Source organism: Papio anubis, chromosome 13 (assembly GCF_008728515.1).
Source record: "Papio anubis isolate 15944 chromosome 13, Panubis1.0, whole genome shotgun sequence".
NCBI lineage: Eukaryota > Metazoa > Chordata > Mammalia > Primates > Cercopithecidae > Papio > Papio anubis.
This window is the reverse complement of record NC_044988.1, coordinates 31,274,141-31,298,771: the sequence shown is the minus strand read 5'-3', so window position 1 is coordinate 31,298,771 and position 24,631 is coordinate 31,274,141. Positions and strand designations below refer to the sequence as shown.

Genomic DNA, 24,631 nt, shown 5'->3' with positions numbered 1-24,631 from the left:
GCATTGCCATTCTGCTGACCTGGGAGCATGTCAACTGCTTGGAGGCTTGAGAGTCTCTCTTGCTCAGGCTAGCCCAAAGGTAGGCTTACTCTGGGCAGGATTGCCAGTCTGTTCCTCTGGCTGGAAGTAAGGGTAGCAGGAGTTGGTTTCTTTGCTGTGTAGGATCAGCCTCATATTCAATCTTGGGCCCAGACTCCACACTGCTGGGATTGTGGTGTTCAGCTACTGGTATGGGCACAGTAGAATGAAGACGGAATTCCAGTGCTGGAGAAGTGCAGTGGCTACTGGTCTCTAGAGCAGGGCATACCCCAGAGGTGGCTCTAGTCTCAAGATAGCACCATGCTGCAGCAGCATGGCTCACAGGGAATAGATGGCAGGGTAGAGAAGTTAAACCTTGTACTCCCAATCCAGGGCAATGCAGCTGTATGAATCCTTAGCACCTCTTCAAACTGGGAGACTGGGATTCTTCTGTTGTAAGGACTGTAGGTGTTTGTGGTGGTAATAGGGGCTGGCGGAGATCTTCTGCTTACCTTCCTCCACACCTCCCAAAGGAAAGTTCCTCCTAACTCTAGGCAGATTTGATGTAGGTGAGAGAGATGGGGCCACACAGTTCAGATGCCTCCATACTGCCGTCCCGGACTTCTGATCACCACAGGTGTGTCTCTACTCACCTGATGCACTCCAGCCTTCTCCCTTCAACACTCCAGTCAAAGCTTAGCTGTTTATTCATTGCTTTGGTGCTTTCTTGTGAGAGGCACAAATCCCAGGCATCTCTAGTAAACCATCTTATTGACAGCACTCTCTCTCTTGTCTCCAAAAGGTTTTATAAACTTATACTCCAACTGTTGGTCCACATTCTCATCAACAGTGATACTATCAAATATATGAGGTTTTATTTGCCAGTTTGTTAAGGATGCCTGGAGGTAAAGTTATCTCACTGTGATTTAACTTGTGTTTTCGTAACTACAGATTGAGGACTTTTTCATATGCCTATTGCCCACTTGAATTTTCTTATTTTCTGAAATTCTTACCCTTTTTCCTAACAATTTATGTTTTTCTTATTGATTTCTAGTTCTTTATAAATTCTGGATACTAGTCCTTTGTAAGTTATATGTAAGGCAAATCACTTCTCTCATTCTATGGCTTTTCTTTTCACTCCTTTTATATTGCCTTTTGATGAAGAAAAGTTCTTGATTTTTAAGGTAGTCAAATTTATCAGTCTTTTATTTTATGATTAGTGCTTTACTGTGTCTTAAGTTCTCCCCTACCCTGAGGACACTTTCCTATATTATCTCGTTAAAGCATTATAGCTTTGACTTTCATACTAGGTCTTCGACTAGAATTTATTTTGTGTATGTTAGGACATAGAGATCCAATAATTTCTTTTTTCAATATTGCACCCGTTTGTCCCAACAGAATTTACTGACAATACTTTCTTTCCTATTTTTCTTCAGGGCCCCTCTTTCATATACATAGGGACCATGTATGCATGGATGTGCTTTCTAGGTTGTCTATTTCATCCCATTGGCACAGAATCACCATACCAATATTATTGGTGTGTATATCTCCACACCAATACACTTAATAAATATAAAATAAGTTGTAAAAACTAATACAACAATTCTTCCCATTCTTGAAGAAAAACACCTTCCATTGTTCTTCTTCAAGAGTCTATTTGTCTATTTTTAGCCATTTGTACTTGCGTATAAATTTTATAATTGACCTGCCAACTTCCACAAGCTCTATTAAATTTATAAATCAGTTTGGGGAGACTTGACAATATTTACAGTGTTGAGTCATTCACTCCACAATCATAGTATGTCTACATTTATTATCATCTTTAAAATTTTTCAATAAGGCTTAATTCCTTTCTCATTATAGGTGCTACATGTATTTTGTTAATTTATTCTGAAGTTTATTTTTAAAAACTTTCTCTTGGATGCTGATTTATAGGACTATAAATGATTCTGTATTAAATTGTGTATCTAAACACTTGCCAGACTCTCAAATTAATTCTAGAAATTTTCTACGTATCACTTTATTTTAAAGATAAAGATTATAACACCCACAAATGGTGGGAGATTTGTTTTCAACTGTTAACACTCTTTTCTCTGACTTACTGCACTGACTAGGATCTTCAGTACAATTTGAAATAACAATTAGAAGCAGTCATAATAATTACTTTCTTGCTTCTGATTTCAAAGGGAAAGCATATAACATTTTACAATTAAGCATGGTATCTGCTGAATGGCGTTTTATATACTCTGTCTGAATTAGGTAGTTCCTTTCTTACTACTCATTTGCTAAAAGATTTTTTTTAAAATCACAAGTGATATTGCATTTGTTATGAGCTTTTTCTTTATTCATTGATATGATTATTTGATTTTTAAAATTAATATCTTCGTGTGGCTAATTACATTAATTCCAAACCAATATTTAAACTTACCTTGCTTTTCTGGAATAAACCCAATTTAGTCCTAATGCGTTATCTTTTTTATATATTACTAGATTCAGTTTGCTAGTATTTTGTTTAGGATTTTGGCACCTATATTAATGAGGGAGATTGGCCAATAGTGCTCCTTTCTTATTACTGTCCTTGTAAAGCTTTAGTAAGAGAGTTATATTCATAAAATGTGAGTATCATGCGACGAAGACATGTTATGTTTATACCATACCATTTTGACATCTTCTATATATAAGACAGTATTTTTCAACTTCCATTGCAGTTGAAATAGAAATATGAGTACAAAGAACATGCGCTTATAGCCTACGTCCTATAAGAGTGGTTGCACCTTCTCCACATTTTCTCTTGTAGGCCATTTGCATTCCAGATGGTATAATTCCAAGATGGAGAAGCACTGAGGCATAGCATGAATTACCCCTAGAGTATGTTCCTTCTTTTTCTATTCTCTTATGAAAAAGAATTTCTATTATATTTTAAAACTTATTCTTTTAAGACTTGAGGTGGAACCCACCAATGGTTTTCTTGGTAAGAAGATATAGGACTTCTGATTCCATTTTATTAATGGTTGTAGAATTTTTCAGCTTTTCTATTTCTCCATAAGACAGTAATGATAAATTACATTTTTAAAGAATTTAATCATTTTATTAAATGTTTCCAATTTACATAGTTATTTACTTATATAAATTATATACTTATTTGCATAAGTATATACTTATCACATTTTTAAATATTTACTACACCTTTTAAATATTTATTTTTTCATTTCTGATACTCATGACTTGTGTTTTTTTTCTTTATGATCAGTCTTGCCTGAAATTTCTCAATTTTATTAATCTTTTCAAAAAACCAGCTTTTAACTTTATGGATTCTTTTTATTTTGTGTTAACTGTTAAAGTATTTCTAATCTTATCATTATTTCTTTCTTTGAGTTTATTTAGCTTTTATTCTGATGTCTTCAGATAAATTTTATTTCATTAGCTTGCAGTCTTTATTTTTTTCTAAAAGAAGCATTTACAATTATAAATCTCCAAATGCTGCTACATTTGTCCCCTTACAGAAAGTCAATAAAGTCATTTTCATTGCTCAATTAAAAGTATTTTCTATTTTCATTTTTATAATTTGTTCTCTGACCTATAGATTATTTGGAAATAGATTTCCTAGTTTGTATGTTAATAAGGACTTTCTAATTTTCTTTTTGCTATTGATTTCTAGATTAATTGCAATGTGTCAGAGAACATAGTGTATGAAACTCATTCAGGTTCTTCTTAATTTCCCAAGTTCTATTTTTCACTTAGACTGTAGTTCATTTTTATCATATGACCTGTTTGATATTTTAAAGAATTTTTGTAAATTAAATTGCTTTAACTAAAGTTTTGATTTAGATAACTTAATTTTCCATTCTCAAAATCAAATCTATGCATGTATGTGTATGTGTGTCTGTATGAATGTTTTGGGGGTGTCCCATACAATATGGTTGAGCCTCTAAAATGATAGATCCTAACATGGCCAGGGGGTATTATTTTGGGACCCACTTGTCAGGCTTGAAATCCATAAGACTGCCTTCTGCCTCTCCAAATGCTACATTTCTCTCAGAATATAGGAATCAAGCTTTGTCCCTTTATGTTGGTAGAGCTCAGCAATGCTTACAAAATCCTTAAGCAAAACTGATTGTCAGATGAATTCTAACTTTAAGGAGTTTGGCTTGATTGTACTAGGTCTTAAAAATCTTTGCTAAATACAACAACTTATATCCTTACAAAACTTTTGAGTTTATAAAGCGCTTTACGCATTGTCTTCTAATTTAACCCTCACATCATCCTTGTCAGCTAAGCAAGGGAAGGATAGTGGATAAGGACTGCTCTCCTTATTCACTGACAAGTGGATAAGGTAGTGGATAAGAGAACAGTCCTGGCTCTTAGGCCCCACCTCCCTCCTCTGTGGAAAGTGCTCCAAGGAGGAGGATAGTGCTCCACAGAGAAAGGAGGTGGAACCTACGAGCCAGGACTGTTCTCTTTTATTTATTTATTTATTTTTTATTTTTATTTATTTATTTATTTTTTTTTTTCAGACGGAGTCTTGCTCTGTCACCCAGGCTGGAGTGCAGTGGCGCGATCTTGGCTCACTGCGAGCTCCGCCTCCTGGGTTCACCCATTCTCCTGCCTCAACCTCCCGAGTAGCTGGGACTACAGGCGCCCGCTACCATGCCCGGCTAATTTTTTGTATTTTTAGTGGAAACGGGGTTTCACCGTGTTAGCCAGGATGGTCTCGATCTCCTGACCTTCTGATCCGCCAGTCTCGGCCTCCCAAAGTGTTGGGATTACAGGTGTGAGCCACCACGCCCAGCCTGTTCTCTTGATTTAGCTCTCTTCAGCCACAATGCTCATCATCAGCATAACTCTAATGTAGAATATTCTCAAAATGAAAACCGTAAAAGCTGTACTGCCTAATAAATAGTCCAATCTTACTGAGGTGTGAGAATGAGAGTGTATTTTCTAACAATTGTCACAAGCCCATCTTCTCCCAAGGTACGTAATTTCCCATCCTGAAAATAAAAGCGAACATCACCATTATTTTTATTATTATTACCATCACCACTCATTCTACTAACAATGATTAAGAGTTTAACAATCTGGCTTTCTTTCCCTCCTCCTCACACCTTTTCTTCTCTCTCTTCCTTCATCTCCCTCACTATATCCTTCCCTTCTTTCTTGTTTTACTGTATTCTTCTTGTCTTGCTTTTCTTCTTTCTTTTCTCTCTTCTCGTGTGTTTTTTATGGAGAGCTTTCCATTTGCATTTGAATGAAATTGAGCAGGGGAATTTAGAAGAGAGAAAGTGAGGAAGTTACGTTAGTTTCAAGTTGTGTTTTCCCGGCTCAGGGATTAGTGTTTGAGCTACCCACAGAACTCAGCTGAAACCTGTGTGACCTTAAAGTAACCCAAATAACCCCAGCTCTCAATATGTTTATGAACAAATATCATATTATAGTTAAATCTGAATGTTACAAACCCTAGTATCCAGACCACAACATACAGAATTTCCAGCCCCATGAAAAGAACCCCGTACCAGTAACTTGGAAGAGTATCCAGGATTATCCTACATACGTCACTCAACATTGTCCTCTGTCCCTTTTATCTTTACCATGTTGCCTTTCTTGTCAGCTGCAATGAGGTAGACATCCTGTGGATATCCTTAACTGCCGTTTTTTTTTTTCTTAAGAGACAGGGTGTCCCTGTGTCATCCAGGTTATAGTGCAGTGGTGCAACTATAGCTCACTGCAACCTTGAACTCCTGGTCTCAAGTGATCCTCTTTCCTTGGCCTCCAAAAGTGTTGGCATTATGGCCATGAGCCAACACACCAGACCTGGCTGTCATGTGCTTAATCCTCAAGTCACCTCACTAATTCAACAGATGAAATCACAATAATAAGAATGCCTTATTCACTCTGTCACACTCAGAGGGAGTGCCACGGCAAAACTGTTTATGTCCAGACATGTTACTGAGTTTAATAATATAGCCACTTGAGTTTCTATGCAAAGCGTGGACTAACACACAGGTAGGTGAGTCAGGGTGGATCTTAATACCAGCTGCCAAGATTTACCCAGAGTCATGCTTACCTCACACTCACATGCAAAATTTTCTTCCTCATGGTGAATTCTCTCTCAAGGACCCTGACTTATTTATTTATTTATTTATTTATTTATTTATTTATTTAATTAATTTATTTTTTTGGAGACAAAGTTTCACTCTTGTTGCACAGGCTGAAGTGCAATGGCGCGATCTTGGCTCATTGCAACCTCCTCCTCCTGGGTTCAAGCAATTCTTCTGCCTTGGCCTCCTGAGTAGCTGGGATTACAGGTGCCCATCACCATGCCCAACTAATTTTTTGTATTTTTAGTGGAGACGGGGTTTCACAATGTTGGCCAGGCTGGTCTCGAACTCCTGACCTCAGGTGATTCACCCACCTTGGCCTCCCAAAGTGCTGGGATTATAGGCACGAGCCACCACACCCAGCCCAACCCTGACATTTTCTAACAGACTTCTGAGGATCTGTTTACCTAACTCTGCCCAGGCTGTGTGACGTGCCAGGTGGTGTATGCCTGAAGTTCAGTTTCAGGCTGGTATGAAGTATTCCCAATAGGCTCCTTGGCTCCCATGATAACAAGACGGTGAAGGAGTCAAGTAGGCAGTAAGGATGAAGGCTCACTTGTCTTGCTCTATGACTGCTGTATCCACATCTTGGGTTAAGCCCAACTGAGGTCTTTGGTATCCCCTGCAGACTACCTACCGATATCTACTCTCCTCTTCTTTTAGAAAATGAAAATTTAATTTTATTCAGAGTGACAATGTATTCCGCTTAAAAGTTGTGTATCCTAATCTCTCTTGTAGATAGGGGTGACCATACAACTAAGGTCCAGCCGATGAGATGGAAGTGGAAGTGGTTGGGTGGGGCTTCAGGAACTCTCCTTAAAGTGGAAAGAGACCCAAGCTCAGGTACATGTTTGCCCTTCTCCTCCCTCCTCCTTAGGTCCTGGAATTGGATACAATGGCCAAGGTTCTAAAAGTACTTTGTACCTTAAAGTGAAGTTAAGGTTTGAAGGTAGGCACTAAGCAAGGATAGGGGTACAGAAAGGTAAGAGGGAATCTGATTCCTGTGATAGGATTTGCTGTATCAGCCCTGGACTTGCTACTTCCAGACATTTATTACTAGAGAGAAAAGTAAACCTGTAATCATACTGGCTCTTGCTATTTTCAGTCTTCTGTTAGTTGGCACCTTTTACTACTTAGAACTGATGAAGTCCTCTGGTGGTGAGCTGGGTTTGGAGCAAGTTTTCCTGGGATCCTATCCCCAGCTGCCCCATACTTATCTTGTGTCCTTGAGCAATTTATTCAAGTTCCTTGTGCCTGCTTAATTTCCTCATATGAGGAATAGAATAATTAGAGCACCTACCTCATAGTAATTAAGAGGATCAAATTAGATAATACTTATAAGGTCCTTAGAATAGTCCTTGGCACAATCTTCGTTACGTAAATGTTATTTTTGTTATGACCCGTATTATCATTACACATGAAAGAAGAACACCTGTTTGTGTATTGATTGTTTGGCTATCTTCAATGTTGTTATATCTACTGTTTCGTTTAAACTGCTCAAGTTCTACTCATCTGAGTTCTACATCACAGATGAAGAGGGAGCTCCTTGCTAGTAGCCTTTGCTTCCTCCTTACCTGTAGAAAGGTGAGAGTCGTAGGTGTGTATTTGTATACATGTTTCCTCCTTGATTTTTGACACCAAAGAATGGCCTGGTTTTAATAAAAATTATAGATCCAATAGTTTATCTTTAAGCTCAATGTCAGCAAAAACTCTGGCAAGCCTATAGTTTCTTCATTCCAGATTTTAAATTGCTTTACAAACTTTATATCAATGTATCACTTCCACTCAGCATGAAAATATAGCCATCTCTGCCACACAGGGCAGGAGGAAGTGGCTGTTACAAAGCTTTTGCAGACATATGTCACTGTTTTGCAAGAAAAAAACAAAACAAAACTGAAGGGCAGAGAGGCCCACTTCAATCCAAAGGCAGAAAACCTCAAGCAGAAATCCATCCAGATGCCCCTCAAGTGACTCCCTTGGTGATGAAAATAGGAATGGTTGAAATTGAAAATGATGTGGGAAGAATGAGGCACCATCTGAAGGAGACACAAAAAACACGAAGCCCATGAATGCGATTTGTTCCCACTCCATTATTCAGCATCTGCTGTTGACCCTTTGTCATTTGCATCCTTTTGTGTTAGGCCACCTCAGAGATTCTGGTTTTCAGAGACAGATGATGAGTTCCAAACCCACTCTGAATAGGCCATTTGCTGACATTTGTTTCTCTAGCAAGGGTGAATGCATAGGGCTTGTTTGCAGCAGGACGGCTGCACATTGTCTTACTCCTGCCTGAGTACAGGGGCAGCAGCAAGACAATGGCCAGCCCTCGGGGGCAGCCCTTAGGAAGATCACCAGCCAGGTGCATGGCTTCCAGGCAGCCAGTTTGGGTGTATTTTCAGAAGGTGCTGGTTTACTTTCTCCTGGGTTTGCCTCTTGGAACAAGGCAGAAACAATGAAAAGGAGTCAGAGAAGAAGCAAATTATCCATGGAAAACAAGGATCTGAGTTTAGCACTCTACTGGCACATTCTGAAGAGTACAGATACACATCAGGCTGGCCAAGTGGGTGTGCTGGGCAGGGTTCAAAGGAGAAAACTCCTCATGCATAGTGACCAGAATGCAGGCTTCACTCAATCCTGAACCAAAGGGCTCATTTCTGCAAAGCCAAATGGCCTGGCAGCTTAGCTGGAAACAAAACAAAACAAAAAACGCATCTCCTTCTAAGTCTGCAAAAACCAGGAAACATTTTTGTGCTCAGGGAGGTCCATACACTCAAAAGAAGCTGCTCATGGACCTGTTTGATATGCAGAGGTCACTGGCAGTACGTGTTCTAATAAATGGTGAGGTAAAAATTCACAACAGCAACTATGTTTTTTTACCAGACTCCATGTGCTCCTCTGAGTCTTAGCCTTCCTGTCTTTTTGATGCTTTTGATAATTATTTAATTGGTCTTCAATCTAAATAGATGCTGTTTGAACTGCTTTTGGGGGCTGATGGAGAGAGTGACTGATTATACACCTCCCAGATGAGTAAATGCACCTTTTCCTTCTCTCTGATCACAAAAAAAGACAGCCCTTTGGATGCACTGATAGACATAAAGTAAGTGGGGAACTGAAGCAGTTTCCTCTGTAATTTTTGATATGTAAATGCTCTTTTTGGAAATATCCAGATATCTAATGGCAAAGTACAGCTTTGCAAATAAACAACTGAATTATGGACAGTTTGGGTAAGTTAAAGAGTAAAAATCACTGTTTTCTTAATTTTTGTAATAGCATACTATAAGAAAAAATGTGAATCTCTTAGACCTAATATTAAATAATTATACATCCTACATAAAAACTTTGTCTTTCACCTGGACTTGGCACTTCAATAATATTTAGTTGATTTCTCTAAAAACTTTGAATCCGGGCCATTTAGGGCTTGATGAAAGAATAGGATGCATTTTCTTTCTAAACTCAGACTTCTATGCTGCTATCAAGTGAGAAGTTTTTAAAACACTATACAAAGACAAAGTATAGGGTTGTTATAATTGTTTATTTTACTAGTCACATCAATGATAATAATGTAGATAGCTAATCCCAAAATATCAATGTGTAAATGCCATGTATAATATGATTTCCTACAAAACTTAGCTGGGCATGGTGGTGGGCACCTGTAATCCCAGTGACTTGGGAGGCTGAGCCAAGAAGAATCGCTTGAACCCAGGAGACGAAGGTTGCAGTTAGCTGAGATTGTGCCACTGCACTCCAGCCTGGGCGACAGAGCAAGACTGCATCTCCAAAATAATAATAATAATAATCATAATAATATTTTTTCAAATCAGGTCCTCTCTCTGGCTCAGCAGAGCTCAGAAATCCAATTGTTGCCATAGACTGGATTATACCCCTACCTTGTTAGTGATCTTGTTAGGCACTGGAGTAGTCTTTAGGGGAACTCCTGTTTTATGTTATAGGATTCTCATTCGGCTATCAGGCAGAGTAATATAGCACCTGTGTTCTTCCTGCAGTCCCAGCGGGTTAGGAGGATTAGTGAGATAATCTCATTGTAAAACATTTTGACCATCAAAAACAGAACTGGGAGTCATGGATCATACCCCTGAGAGAGCGAGGCCCATCACTGTATCTTTTGCAAAGCCATAACTAATCCCACATAGACCCTGTTGTCCCTTCCCCTGTGGTCTTATCACCTGCATACCCTTCTCTCTGGCAGTCATCAGAGCATGTTGTCAATGTGTCCTCAAGACACTGGGAGAATTTGAGGAACCATATCTTATTCATCTTGGTGGCACAGTGGGAGCTCAAGAAATGTTAGTTGAAGAAATGATTATATGCCCATCATTTCTATTATCAAAAAGTATTGCTTTGACTCAACATAATCTACTTTAGTGAATGCCATTCTTTTTATTTTGGTGTGAAGGGTATAAGTAGGGCTAGGTGTTGACTAGAAGAACCTGGAGCCAGCTTAGCTTCCCTCTGGTAACCAACATTCACTTGTTTTAGCAAGAACCAGTTCTGAGTTTTAACGAAACATTCTTCTTAATGTCATTGATTCCTCACAGGAGTTGGGAATGATGACCTACAGAACGGCCTGTGCACTTTGCTTTGGCCAAATGGAAAGTGATGCAGCTGATAGGAGAATGGAAGGAAACAAAAATATGTAGAGTCCCTACTATGTGTCATCATCTGTAACAACATGTTAGCTTGAATGGTGTCACACTGGTGATCTGCAGGTCCAATCTGGACTGAGATTACCTTTGATAGGCCCATGTATTTTTAAGAGATTTGATTTTGAATACTATAGGTCCAGCAGAACAGGTATAGCTCACTGGAGTCCCCATAACCCTGCCTATTATCTCACATGTGATTCATTTTACAAATTAATGTGACCTACAAGTCTCTGGCAGGCCGTCAAATTTGCACCATGATCAGTTAAACCACCTTTAAACTTTTCTTTTTATTATTATATTAAACACATGAAAGAGCTAAGGCCCAAGGCCACTTATCTGGTTAATGCTGTAGGCGGCCTTCTAAAATGGCTTCCAGTTGTCCCCACATCCTGTTATCCACTCCCTGTGTAATTCCTGCTTTTTCTATGGGGTCTGGATCTAATGACTTGCTTCTATACGTTTATAGAAGACAGCAAAAATAAAGGAAAGCTACTTCCAAGATCAACTTATAAAAAACTGTAACTTCTGGGCCAGGCACAGTGGCTCACGCGTGTAATCCCAGCACTTTGGGAGGCTGAGCCAGGCAGATCACAAGGTCAGGAGTTCAAGACCAGCCTGGCCAATATGGTGACACCCTATCTCTACTAAAAATACAAAAATTAGCCAGGTGTGGTAGCAGGCGCCTGTAGTCCCAGCTGCGTGGGAGGCTGAGGCAGAAGAATTGCTTGAACCCAGGAGGCAGAGGTTGCAGTGAGCCGAAATTACACCCCTGCATTCCAGCTTGGCGACAGAGCAAGATTCTGTCTCAAGAAAATAAAAAAAAAAAGGAAAAAAGAAAAAACCATAACTTCTGTCTTGCTGACACACTCTATTCAATCGTTTGCCCTCCTGGCTTGCTGACTTTGATGAACCAAGCTCTCATGTTAGAGAGGCCCACAAAGCAAGGAACTGAGGGTGGCCTTTGGCCAACAGCTATCAAGGAACTGAGGTCCTCAGTCTAACACCCCAAGAGGAACTGAATCCTGCCAACAACCACTGAATGACTTGCAAGTGAATTCTGCCCCAGTCAAACCACGAGATGCCTGTGGCTCACCCTACGCCTTTCTAACAGCCTTCTAAGAAACCCTGGGCCAATACCTCGATGGCAGCAGTGGAGAAATTCTGAAGCAGATGACCCTACCCAGCCATACCCAGATTCCTGACCCGTAGAAACTGGGAGATAATAAAAGTGTGTTGTTTTAAGCTGTTACCTTTGTGGAAATTTGTTGTATATTAATAGCCTTCTAAACAAATACAATGGCAGAGTAAGAAGTAAAACCTCAACCTCTGGCCTTCTATTCATCACTCAATGCACTGTAGATATTGACGGCGTGGAGCCCTGTTAATCTGTCACCAAATGTCTGTGCTATTATGCCCAGAGTAAAAGGGATCGTCCTCATTTTTAGGCCAGACGAAAGACTTCACAAGCATTAAAATAGCTCCAATTGATCAAAAATTAAACAGAGCAAGATAGAATTTTAAAAGGAACACAAGTCACTAGAGTGTTATGCTTGAAATTATTTCTGTGTTTAGGAAGGGAAGTTTGGTTCTTTAAAGTTACTTTCAGAAGAAGTTTGTCCATGTTGGGGAAAAACATATCCTTTTTCCCTCACCCCACTGTCCACAGCAGTGCGGGAGATTCTACCAGACCAGGAGGGAGCTGTGGATGGGAAAGCTCCATGTGGAACTGCTCAGCTGACCTTGATGTTGCTGGATCCCTGTGTCCGTCGGAAATGAACTGGAAGGGTGGGGTCGCGGGCCCCACAGCAGGCGCTCCCTCTGGGTCTTCGCCTTTATCATCCTTCATGATTCCATTTCCCCGCCTTGGCTTAGGGCCAGCCCTTCTGTCCTGCCATCTTCTGAGACTGTGAATAATTCCCTCCCTTCATTTATATTGCTTCTGTGAAGTGTAACTTTATCATGTTCCTCTAGAGCCTTCTCTTTTTCTAGGTTATATAAATTTAGCTCTTCACTCTTTTTTCATAACTTGCACTCCAATTCTCTTGCTAGTTTATTAATTTTCCTTCATTTCTTGCACATATGCACAGGTACACACCCTTTTTGCATAGTAAAGGGCCATGGGAAACAGGAATGAAGAAAATACGAAAATGCCAAAATTTAAACTGAGAAAAGGGGAAACAGGAAATGTCTTTAGACTGATAGTAAATGCATAGAAACTTGTTTGGGAAAGGCTCATGAAAAGAATGTCATTTAAAAAAGGTTATGGTTTTTGGAAACTATTCAGTTTCTCCCTCCAGATAAAGAGTTCTAATTAAAATCAGCCTATAAGATGTTTTCAACATGTGTCGAGGGCTGGGCCATGAGCGATCTTTCTCTGGCACTCCTTTTCTCCCTTTTCCCACTCTAATCTTTTCTCTCCCCAGTAAAACAAAAACAAAACTCACTTGCACCCAGCTGATCTCAATGACTCAAACAAGTTCCAAAACACAGAGAGCCACAGAGAAGCCACACTCCTTCAGGTGAAGGACAGGGCATGGGCACTAACTCTACCCTCCCCACCCACCCCACTGCCTCAGGGTAACTGCACAGCTCTCTCTGTGTGTTTAAAGTCTGTAGATTGTTATGGAGACAGATGCCCTCCCTCCCTTGCCTCGGAGCTTCTCAGCTCGCAGTACCTGCATCTGGGGGTCACACCTGGGGTTGCTTTATTGCACTACAGGAAATACTTGAGGCAGATTCAATGAATCTATGCCTTGTTTTTGTTCTTCTAGAAACACACTCAAAACCCAAGTTCCTTTTCTTTTATGATTTGAAAAGCTTTGTTTTATTTTTATCTCCCTTTTTCTGGCCTCCTTAATGTTTCTGTTTTAAGGAGTTGAAAATAAAAATGACCCAGGACTTATATGTGGCCACTTCTAGCATTAGGGGCTCACAAGAATGATTGCCTTCTAGGCTTTCTCTGTTACAATAGCAAGGCACTTGGCACTGTGTGGATTGAGACACGACTAACACAGGATAAAATCTGGGCAACAATAACATGCTTTTAATGAAATATTATGGTTACACATTTACTTCAGATCCCAAGAACTTCCCAAGCTTTTACTTTATACTATCTGCAAAATGTGGTTATCCCTCTTCTACTGGTGGACACCCTGAACTGCAAAGTGGTTCTGAGACTTCCCTTTACTACATTGTTGACTGCAGCCCGAGGCTGGAAGGCAGGGTCTCAGTTCTCTAGAACTGTCACCTGATGTAGCTGCCCTATGGGGGTCGAAATCATGGGACCTTCTGCCATTATGTATCCTTTAGATCTTAGGCTGTTACTTGTGTTTTAAAGTGTTTATACTTACTTTAAGAAGGTGGGACTTATCTTTGCAGGAACCAAAATGTTATACTAACAAATGCCAAATTATATTATTCAAGACCTACAATGGCTTAGCCTGATGAATAAGTCCTATGGGTTTACCTAATTTGATTTTACTAGGTCCTTGTGTTTTGCAGCTGACCTCAGCTGGGTTGTCCATGGTTCCACTGGGCAACCAGGAGAGATGGAGGCAGGTGGTAGTTAAAGATACCAGGGTTGGCATGCATTGCATGTGGCCTGACTTTAAGCAGGGGAGGAGAAAGGTCCATGAAAGTTATTATACACTGACTTGTGCTCCCCACAGCAGCACCCCCGCCTGTCCACTAAAATTCATATGCTGAAGCCTTAACTCCCAGTACCTTAGAATGTGACTATATTGGAGGTAGGGTCTTTAACAGGGTGATTAAGTCAAAATGAGGCCTTTTGTGTGGGCTGTAATCCAATCTGGCTGGTGTCCTTATAAGAGATTAGGACATACAGAGAGAGACACTGGGGATACAAATGCACAGAGAAAAGGCCACGTCACGACAGAGATAAGAAACAATCACACAAGGAGAAAGATGGTGGGAATCGAGTGAGACAAAACAGGAAGTCCAATCAATGTCTTAGGAATCATCAGATGCAGCCAAGAAGACAGCCCTGAAGTATAGCAGGTGGTAAATTCTGTTGACCACAGTTTTCAGCCCTTTGGCTTACGAAGCATACTCTTCCTCTAGTACAGGCATGACCAGTAAAAACTACCAAGTCTAATATATACTTTTCCCATCCCGTGTGCAATAAAATAGATCCTGTCTTTTCTCTGTGAGCAGGAGAGCAGGACGCAACTAAGCAAGAAGGAGGTTCTTAGGGAAGCAGAAAGAAGGCAGATGAACAAACCAGGTACCTTCAGTGTTAAGATGACCTCCAAAGAGCAGAAAGGGGATGCATTGGTGCCACAGGTTACACACATCATGTCTGTGGTAGACAGAGTGATGTGCCCCTCAAAAGATGCCCGTGTCCTGATCTGCTGAACGTGTGAATATGTTACCTAAGTGGCAAAAGGGACTTCATAGATGTGATTAAGGACTCAGGCCTTGATGTTAGAGTTATCTTGGATTATTCAAGTGGATTCAATGAAATCACAAGGGTCTTCAAAGAGGGAGGAAAGAGAATCGCCGAAGGAAAATGTAATGTGACAATACAACCAAAGGTTGGAGTGATGCACTGTGAAGATGGAGGGAGGGGCCATGAGCCAAGAAATATGGGCAGCCTCTAGAAGCAGGAAAAGGCAAGAAAATAGGTTCACTTCTTGAGCCTCCAAAAGGAACCAGCCCTGTCAACATGTTACTTTAGCCCAAAAAGACTGATTTTAAACTTCCAACCTCCAGAAATGTACTATAATAAATTTGTGCTGTTTCAAGCCACTAGGTTTGTGGTAATTTGTCAAAGGAGCAATAGGAAACTAACACAATGCCTTTGGCCCTCCCCTCCCCTCCCCTCCCCTCCCCTCCCCTCCCCTCCCCTCTCCTCCCCTCTGCCCTCTGCCCTCCTCTCCTCCTCTTCCGTCTCCTCCCCTTCCCTACTGTCCTCTTTTCTTCACCACCAAACCCCCTCCCCCTTTTCCCTTACCCACTCAGCCCTTCTTCTCAACCTTCCGCACTGGTTTTCTGGCCATTGTGAATCATGAATTGGCAGAGGCTGCCCTGAGGAGAGTGCTGTGTGGCCCCTCTAGCCTGTGGATGCTCACCCTGGTCACAGCTGTGAAGGCCTCTTCAGGACCAAGGGTCCAGGTGCCCTGCGACAGCTAACTTTCTATCCCCGACATCCTGTCAGCCTGGACCCTGGACAACTTCAAAGTAATAGCAAAAATTTTACCTGAGCCTGGTAACTTCAAATGAATTGCTATTTTATGTATTGTAAGAAAATTTGTTCCAGATACCTTGCTCTGGGCTTTAGAGGCAATAGACCTTAGATGCAACTGTGCAAAGTTGGCACTATTTTTATTCCCATTTATCAGATGAGAGAACGGATTCGCAGAAAGACAAAATAGCTTGTCCAAGATTGCAGAAACCAAGGCCTACCTAACTTCAAAGATTCACAGAGACAAATGCTTGTGAGGTGAAGATTCTTGTTAGGCAATAATCTGTAATCTGATGTTTATACGCTGTCCACTAGGTGAAGCGTAGCAGGAACCTCACTATGAGCACAGTGATTTTATATGATTTGCTTTAACCATGGTTCTGATTTGGGCAGCAGTTTGGTTTAATGAGCTTTGGAGTTAGAGAATGCTCACTGAGTGCCAGTTCCAGCTGTGGGATTTTGAACAGTATAGCAAAGTGGCTATTAAAATAAAATTATACACAACCTTCAGTTCAGCACTCCCATCCCTGGGAATATAGTCCTTAGAAATAAAAGGGCCAATCACATAAAACTACAATACAAGGATAATTACTTCAGATTTGTTTATAGAAGAGGGAAAAAATGAAAAAAAAATGAATGCTTATCCTAGCGGAATGGCTGAATAAATGGCCTACATCCAAACCATGGACTATTATGCAGCCATTAAAACAATGAGCTAGATCTAATTTGGAAAATAATCCACAAAGTATTATATAGTGAGCAATAAGATAAAGGTAAGTGTATATAACACAAAACAATTTCTATAAGTCAATGACAAACCCTCTGTGTTTGAGATTATATAAGCATGGGGGGAAATGTATTAAATGATGTCACCAGACAAAATACAACATTCATTCTTAATTTTTTAAAATTGCAATAAAATAATGTTAGACAAATCAAATCTATAGCAACATCAAGTAATTCAGTCATAACCCCAAAACTAGCATTATCTTTAATGGGAAGCACTAAAATAGTCCCATTGTAGTCAGAAATAGAACTTGACATGTCACAGACAACACAATTGGGGAAGAGAAAGGAATCACAATTCTTAGAGTTATGAAAAGAGTAGAAAAGAGAAAGGAAAAAATATTATTTACAGAGGCTATGACTGCATACTTGGAAAACAAGAAAACTAACTGAAAAGCTATTACAATCAATAAGAATTCAGAAAAGTATTAGGGGTATAGAAATAATAGATAGAAACATTAGCTTTCATACGTACCCATACATATGCACATATATGCAATAATCACATAGATGATATAATGTAAGAAAAGACCACATCACTATAGCAACCAAGACAGGAATTAAGTGAATAAAAATATGTAGGACTCATAATAAAATGTTTATAATAATTCTGAAGCCTAAAACAACTTTTTAAAAATGGAAATACAAACACATAGCATGACAATGATGTGAATTTTTCATGTTCATTTATAGTTGTGATGCAGTCCCAAGGAAAATACCCAAAAGCCTATTTTAACAAAAACTAGATAGTGTCATTCTGAAGTCACATGGAAACATAAATCAGAATAACCAGAAATACTCTGAAAAAAAAAAAAAACCAATGGTGAGACACAGGGAATTAGCCATAGTAGACATTAAAACATATTAAAAATCCTCTATTATTAAAACAGTATGGTAATAATATATGAGTAGGCTGAAGGAGTAGACTAAAAAATCCAAAAAAGACATATATACAGACATATATAGATATTTCAATACAGTATATGATTAAAAACTTATCTTAAGTCAATCATGAAATGATTCAATAAATGATACTGGCAAAATTGGAGATCTATCTAGAGATATATATAAAATTGGATGTATGCTTCAATCCAAACAGTGGGATTGTCTCCAAGAGGATCAAAGGTTTAAATGAAAAAAAAAAAAAAAAAATAAAAGACAACAGAAGAGTTCTAAATGAAAACATGGGAGAATTATCTCATAATATTAGAGTTGTGACAGTCTCTCTAATTAGGACTCAAATTTGGAAGTGATCAAAGAAACGACTAGTAAATTTGACTCTTAAAAAAAAAGTAGAAAAATTTCTCCATGGGAAATATGCTGTGCTTAAGGTCAAAAGCTAAAAGACAAACTAGGAAAAGCTTTTTGCAACTCAAATCACAAGACACTAACTCCCTAACATATAAAAAAGCACAAGTAGAAAATGAACAGAATACAAATGATAATGCACTAGAAAGGAAATATTTAGTATAAATTTTTCTCAAACATATAAAAAGATGCTCGACCTCGTTAATTATAAGACATACAACTAAAAATACCTGACATCAATTTTTCATCTATCAGATTGACAAAGATCCAAAAGTTCAATAAAAAGTGTCAGCGAGGCTATGTAAAGACAGGCACCCTTAAACTCTGCTAGTGAGAGGACAAATTCACACACACGGAGGTCAACATGGCAGTGTCCCCTAGAATTATAAGTGCCTGCCTTTACTCTTTGACCCAACAATACATTCAACAGGTACACTAGTACTTAGATTTAAAGACACATGATACATGTGAGGGGTTATTTTAGCATTCACTATAAGAGCAAAGACATGAAAACAACTTGAGTGCCCACTAATAACAAAGTAATAAAGTAAATCATAAATTTTAATTTTAGAACTTAATAAAATAGTGATGTGGCTTGGATACTTGTCCCCTCCAAATCTCATGTTGAAATGTAGTTTCCAGTGTTAGAGATAGGGCCTGGTGGGAAGTGTTTCGGTCATGGGGGCTGATCCTTCATGAATTGTTTGATGCCCTCCTCATGGTAATAAGTGAGTTCTCACCCAATTAACAAAAGAAAAGTCTAGTATAAAGAAAGTGCCTTTTTGTTCCAAAGCTAGCTTAGGGGAAAAATTATACACTTTTGCTTTTGGAGCAGAAAGCAGGTATTTTAAAAGGCATATGGCACAAATGGCACTCAGAGGAGGGAAATGCAGGTGGGGGATCATGAACTCATTTTGATGCTGTATCCCACTGGGTGATCGAGCTAGCCACTGCTGGCATCTTTGTGGGCAGAACTAGGTTGTAAAAGTGGCCAAAACTCTCCAGGTGGAAGAAAGTTTCATAGCAGGCATACTTTGGGTTGTAAATTGACTGTTTCTTGAGGCAATCTCCTGGTGGGAGAAAGTTCTGCCCTGGAGTTTCTAAGCATAATGAGCTTCTCCTGCAGGCTGTCTGGTAAAGAAGAGGTAAAAAGTTATGATTGCATTTCTAAAGAGCTCATGTATTAACCTGTTCTCCAAACTGTACCTGGGCCTCTTTGAGCCACAGCTGGAAAAATCAGGATTCAGGGAGCAGTGTCCTGAGGATGCACAGGGCAGTGGGGCTCTGGGCCTGGCCCAAGAAAGCATTCTGTCCTCCTAGAACTCTGCGCCTATGATGAGAGGTGCTGCCGTGAAGGTCTTAAGGTCTTAAATGTCTTCAAGCCCTTTTCATTATCTTGGTTATTAGCTTTTGGCTCCTTTTTAATTATACATATTTCTGCAGCCTGCTTGAATTTCTCCCCTGAAAATGGACTTTTCTTTCTACCACATGGCCAGGCTGCAAATTTTTCAAACTTTTATGCTCTGCTTCTCCTTTAAATATAAGTTCCAACTTTAGGTCATTTATTTGCTCATACAGATGAACATAGTTGTTAGAATCAGCCAGGTCACTTCTTGAATGCTTTGCTGCTTATAAATTTCTTCCACCAGATACCGTTAAGTCATTATTTTCAAGTTCAAAGTTCCACAGATTTTAGGGTAGGGGCACAATGCAGCCAAGTTCTTTGCTAAGGCATAACACATGTCACCTTTGCTCCAGTCCCCAATAAGTTCCTCATCTCCATCTGAGACCTCATCAGCCTGGCCTTCTCTGTCCATAGAACTGCCAGCATTTTGGTCATAACTACTCAAGCAGTCTCTAAGAAATTCCAAAATTTCCCTCATCTTTCTCTCTTCTTCTGAGCCTTCCACAGTCTTCCAACCTCTGCCTGTTACCCAGTTCCAAAGCTGCTTCCACATTTTTAGATATCTTCATAGCAATGCCCCATTCCTTGGTACCAATTTTCTGTATTTACCCATTCTTGTACTACTATAAAGAAATATCTGAGACTGGGAAATTTATAAAGAAAAGAGGTTTGATTGCCTCACTATTCTATAGGCTGTATAGGAAGCATAGTGGCTTGGGCTTCTAGGAAGGCCATAGGAAGCTTCCAATCATGGCAGAAGACAAAGGGAAAGCAAGGTGTCTCATATGGCAGGAGCAGGAGCAAGAATGGCGGGGGGAAGTTCTACACACTTTTAAACAACCAGGTCTTGTGAGAATTTTATCATGAGGACAGCACCAAGGGAATGGTGCTATAATAAATTATTCATGAAGAATCCATCCCCATGATCCAGTCACCACCCACCAGGCCCCACTTCCAACATTAGGGATTATAATTTGACATGAGATTTGGGTGAGGACACAGATCCAAACCATATTATCTCAGTAGGAAGTGGGGGATAGGAGGAAAGAGAAAAGAGAGAGAAAAAATAATTAAACTATCTTTTAGAAAGATGGGAGTACTGGTTATAGCCTCACCAGAAGCTGAGCAGATGCCAGCACTATGCCTCCTATATACTCTGCAGAACCATAAGCCAATTAAACCTCTAGTCTTTATAAATTACCCAGCCTCAGGTATTCCTTTAAAACAATGGAAAAATGGACTAACAACAAAAATTGTATTAATACCAAGGAGTGTGGTGTTGCCATAAAGATACTTGAAGATGTGGAAATGGCTTTGGAATAGGGGAATGGGCAGAGGTTGGAGGAGTTTGGAGGGCTCAAAAAAGACAGAAAGATATGGGAAAGTTTGGAACTTCTTGGAGACTGGTTACATGGTTGTGGCCAAAATAGCAATAGAGATAGGGACAGTGAAGGCTAGATGGAGGTCTCAGATGGAAATGAGAAACTTATTGGAAACTGGAATAAACGTCACCCATGTTACACCATAGCAAAAAACTTAGCTGCATTCTGTTCATGTCCAAGGGATCTGTGGAAGTTTGAACTTAAGACTGATGACTTAGGGTATTGGGTGCAAGAAATTTCTAAGCAGCAAAGTGTTCAAGATATGGCCTGGCTGCTTCTAAAAGCCTTGGATCAGGTGTGAGAGCATATAAAAGACCTAAAGTTGGAAGTTACATTTAAAAAGTACCCAAGTGCCAGAGAAAGAAAAGTCCCTTTCAGGAGAGGAATGCAAGCAGGCTGGGGAGCAACCACTTGCTAGAGAGATTAGCATGACTAAAATAGAGTCAAGTGCTAATATCTAAGACAATGGGAAAAATGCCCCAAGACATTTTAGTAGTCTTCTGAATAGTCCCTTCCATCATAGGGCCAGAAACTTAAGAGAAAAGTATGGTTTTAGAGGCCAGGCCCAGGACACTGCTGTCTTGCTTAGCCTGAGGATGCTGCTCCTTGCATTCTGGCTGCTCCAAGTATAGCTTCAGCTCAGAGAGGCTCAGGTGCAACTCAGGACACTTTGCTGGAGGTCACAAGCCATCAGGCTTGGTGACTTCTATGTGGTGTTAAGCCTGCAGGCACATGGCATGCAAGAGTAAAGGAGGGGGTTGGAAGCTTCTACCTAGATTTCAGACAATGTGTCAGAAAGCCTAGGTGCTCAGGCAGAAGATACAATGGTGGGCCTGGAGGAAGCCCTCAATAAACATCACTTATTATTGTCTCATAGTACTGCTATGGAGAGGAGTACATGAAATAATGCATCTAAAGCTACTGAAGCAGAGCAGGCCTTCAATGAATATGCACGTCCTTCTCTGTCTCTTCTTTCAATTCCCGTATCACCTACCTAGTAATAGCCCTCATTGCTGGCAAATGTTCCCTGTCTTCTCAACAAAGTTTCAGAATCATCTTCCCTGACAGTGTGCTATCATAAAGGAAAGTACACCTAAAAGATGTACATAGTGATAAATGACTTGTTGTCTCAAAGGCCATTTACTCTCCTTATACTACATTTCTCTAATAATTGTAAACCACAGATTTAGTCTTGAGCTGCTCAGCTAGAAGACAGTAGAATTATAAATGCAGCTGAGGAATCTCAATGATCAAATTCCATTGCACATTAACAATTATGCTCAGTAATTTTAAATTTCCAAGTGACCAAAATTTAAGAGATATGCAAATTAATTAATTAACCAATACTTTTTAGCTTCTCCTTTTTTCTCCCTTCTTGATGTCAATGTTTGCATTGACTGGATCTTCTTACTTCAGTCTAAGGAGAAATCATATCTCAGAGTGTGTCACTCATCATTAATCAATTTGATCAATAGTTATTAGGTGCCTGCTAAGTGCAAAACATGATGTTGGTCTCTATGCATGGTACAAGAAAAACTGTATAAAAGTCATGACTTGACTTTAAAAACTGAATAACACAAAGTAAACCAATACTTAGAATAAGAAAGTAAGATGTAATTAATTCCAGTCCTTTCAATTTAGAATTTTCCTATGAAAAAAGAGATTAGTATGCCAACAATTTATATCATAAAGTAGAGACAGGGAATGCTAACCTACTTTAGATAGTGAGCTTCACAATTTTTGAAACACCCAGTTACATTTTACATAAATAATGCATGTTGATTATTAATCATTCTTATCTGTTCAATAAGGGAGATCTAAGCGTGTTTACCATGCTATATTTTATAGGCAGAGTTTAGTTAACATTTGGGGATATAAATCTCACTTTTGAATAATATAATGTCTAATTCAAGTCTTATTTGGAGCCTAGAGGGGGAGATCAGTTAGAGGTGAGGAAGTTTTAGTTTTACGCACTATCTTGTTTTTTCCCACAGCCCTTCAATATGGCTGTCATTATTCCCACTTTATAGGCAATACAGATAAGGGCTTAGGAAGAGAGGGGCCTAGCTCAAGCCTCCCTGAACAGTAAACAGCCACAGTTTGGGTCTGCTTGCTGCAAGGCACATGCCCTTGGCCCTCTTCAACCCAACGTTGAGTTCTGCTTGCACTTCACTGTAGGTGTGAGTGAGACAGAAGGCCAAGGCTAGGCATGCCCATGACTGTAGCAGAGAGTGTCAGCAATGGCCATAGGGGAACTCAACTCTTTGCAGTGGCCTCCTGAGAGCAGAGAACTGAAAAACAGGCCATGATTTCAGATTTCAAGCCCTCAGAAGAAAGTACTTCTGGTTGAGTAGAGGGAATCTACTTTTCAGGCCTTTGTAAATGATCACTCAGCTGTGCAGCATTTTTAGGGTGGGGAACTGCCTTTATTTCTACAATTTCATTGCATATGATACCCCAGGTTCACCTGAGCTATCCTTCGGAGATCTCCTCTCTTCTTAGTAGTCTGTTAGTTATTCTGAAAAGATTGTGTCAAATAAAAATTTTGTTATCCACATGTTTCATACCCTGACTAATTTTTCATTCAGACACTAATCATTTTGGAAATACCAGGGCAACTGGGAGGAATTTCCAGGTTGTACTCCACAGAACAAGACTATTTAATCCGCCCCAGTTCGTTTCCCATCCTGTAGACTTTCTGTGCCCTCCTCCATGACCTGTGTAATCTCTCTTCCAAAAAGCAAATGAGCCTCTAGTTGATCTGGACAGAAAAATATGCAAAAGGAATCTGGGGTGGGAGTGAAGGGATATAGATATAACCTGATACTGTAAGTATTCATCCATCTCTCTGAATAGAAGAATTAGGAAAATGGGTCCCTGTGGTGCAAAGAATGTAAGATAAATTCCTGATATTTTTCTTTCTTTTTGTTCTCTTCATTTCTCCATGAGAGTAGTAGTAATAGTGGCCACAACTTCAAGAGAAACCTCGTCTTTCCAGCCAGTGAATTGGAAAAATACACCCCACAGAACCAAAGAGTGGAAACAATATTGCAAAAAGGAGAATGGGAGAAAGAGATCCCCCAATTCCACATATGAATTGATACAAGTCCCAGGTTCACCCCAAACTGCATGTGTGCACCCAAAGAAGCACAAGCTTTGAGAAGTGAACTACCATATAATTCACTGACCACATCCAAGACTCACCCTTTCTGTGACATATGTGAGAAGCACATCCAAATAGACTTTGAATATGGAACGGACTTTGGAACCACTGTTCACAGAAGACAAGACAGGTTTATTATCTGCTTAAAAAACAACAAACAAACAAAAACCGAAAATCTATTTTCTCCAGAGGATTTTAATAAGACCCAGAGCTTCACAGTGTAATATACAAAATGTCCAGGCAAAATCCAAATTACTAGACATACTAAAACCTGGAAAATCTGACCTGTGCTCAAGTAAAAGACAGACGTTGGCCATGCGGGGTGACTGATACCTGCAATCACAGCACTTTGGGAGGCGACGTGGGTGGATCACCTGAGGTCAAGAGTTTGAGACCAGCCTGGTCAAAATGGTGAATCCCTGTCTGTACTAAAAATACAAAAATTAGCTGGCGTGATGGCGCACTCCTGTAATCCCAGTTACTCTGGAGACTGAGGCAGGAGAATCGCTTGAACCTGGGAGGTGGAGGTTGCAGTGAGTGGGACTCGTACCACTGCACTCCAGCCTGGGCAATAGAGCGAGACTCCCCGCCCCCACCCCCCAAGAAA

At 39.9% G+C, this 24,631-nt stretch overlaps 1 long non-coding RNA gene across 1 annotated transcript in view; it reads left to right on the top strand.

Moving 5' to 3' along the window:
- Window positions 1-24,430, top strand: part of LOC108582418 — a 49,081-nt gene extending 24,651 nt beyond the window's left edge. Inside the window, exon 3 of the long non-coding RNA XR_001895900.3 lies at window positions 23,816-24,430. This is a non-coding gene — a long non-coding RNA (uncharacterized LOC108582418). The remainder of the gene's footprint in view (window positions 1-23,815) is intronic.
- The last annotated feature ends 201 nt before the right edge of the window (window positions 24,431-24,631 follow it).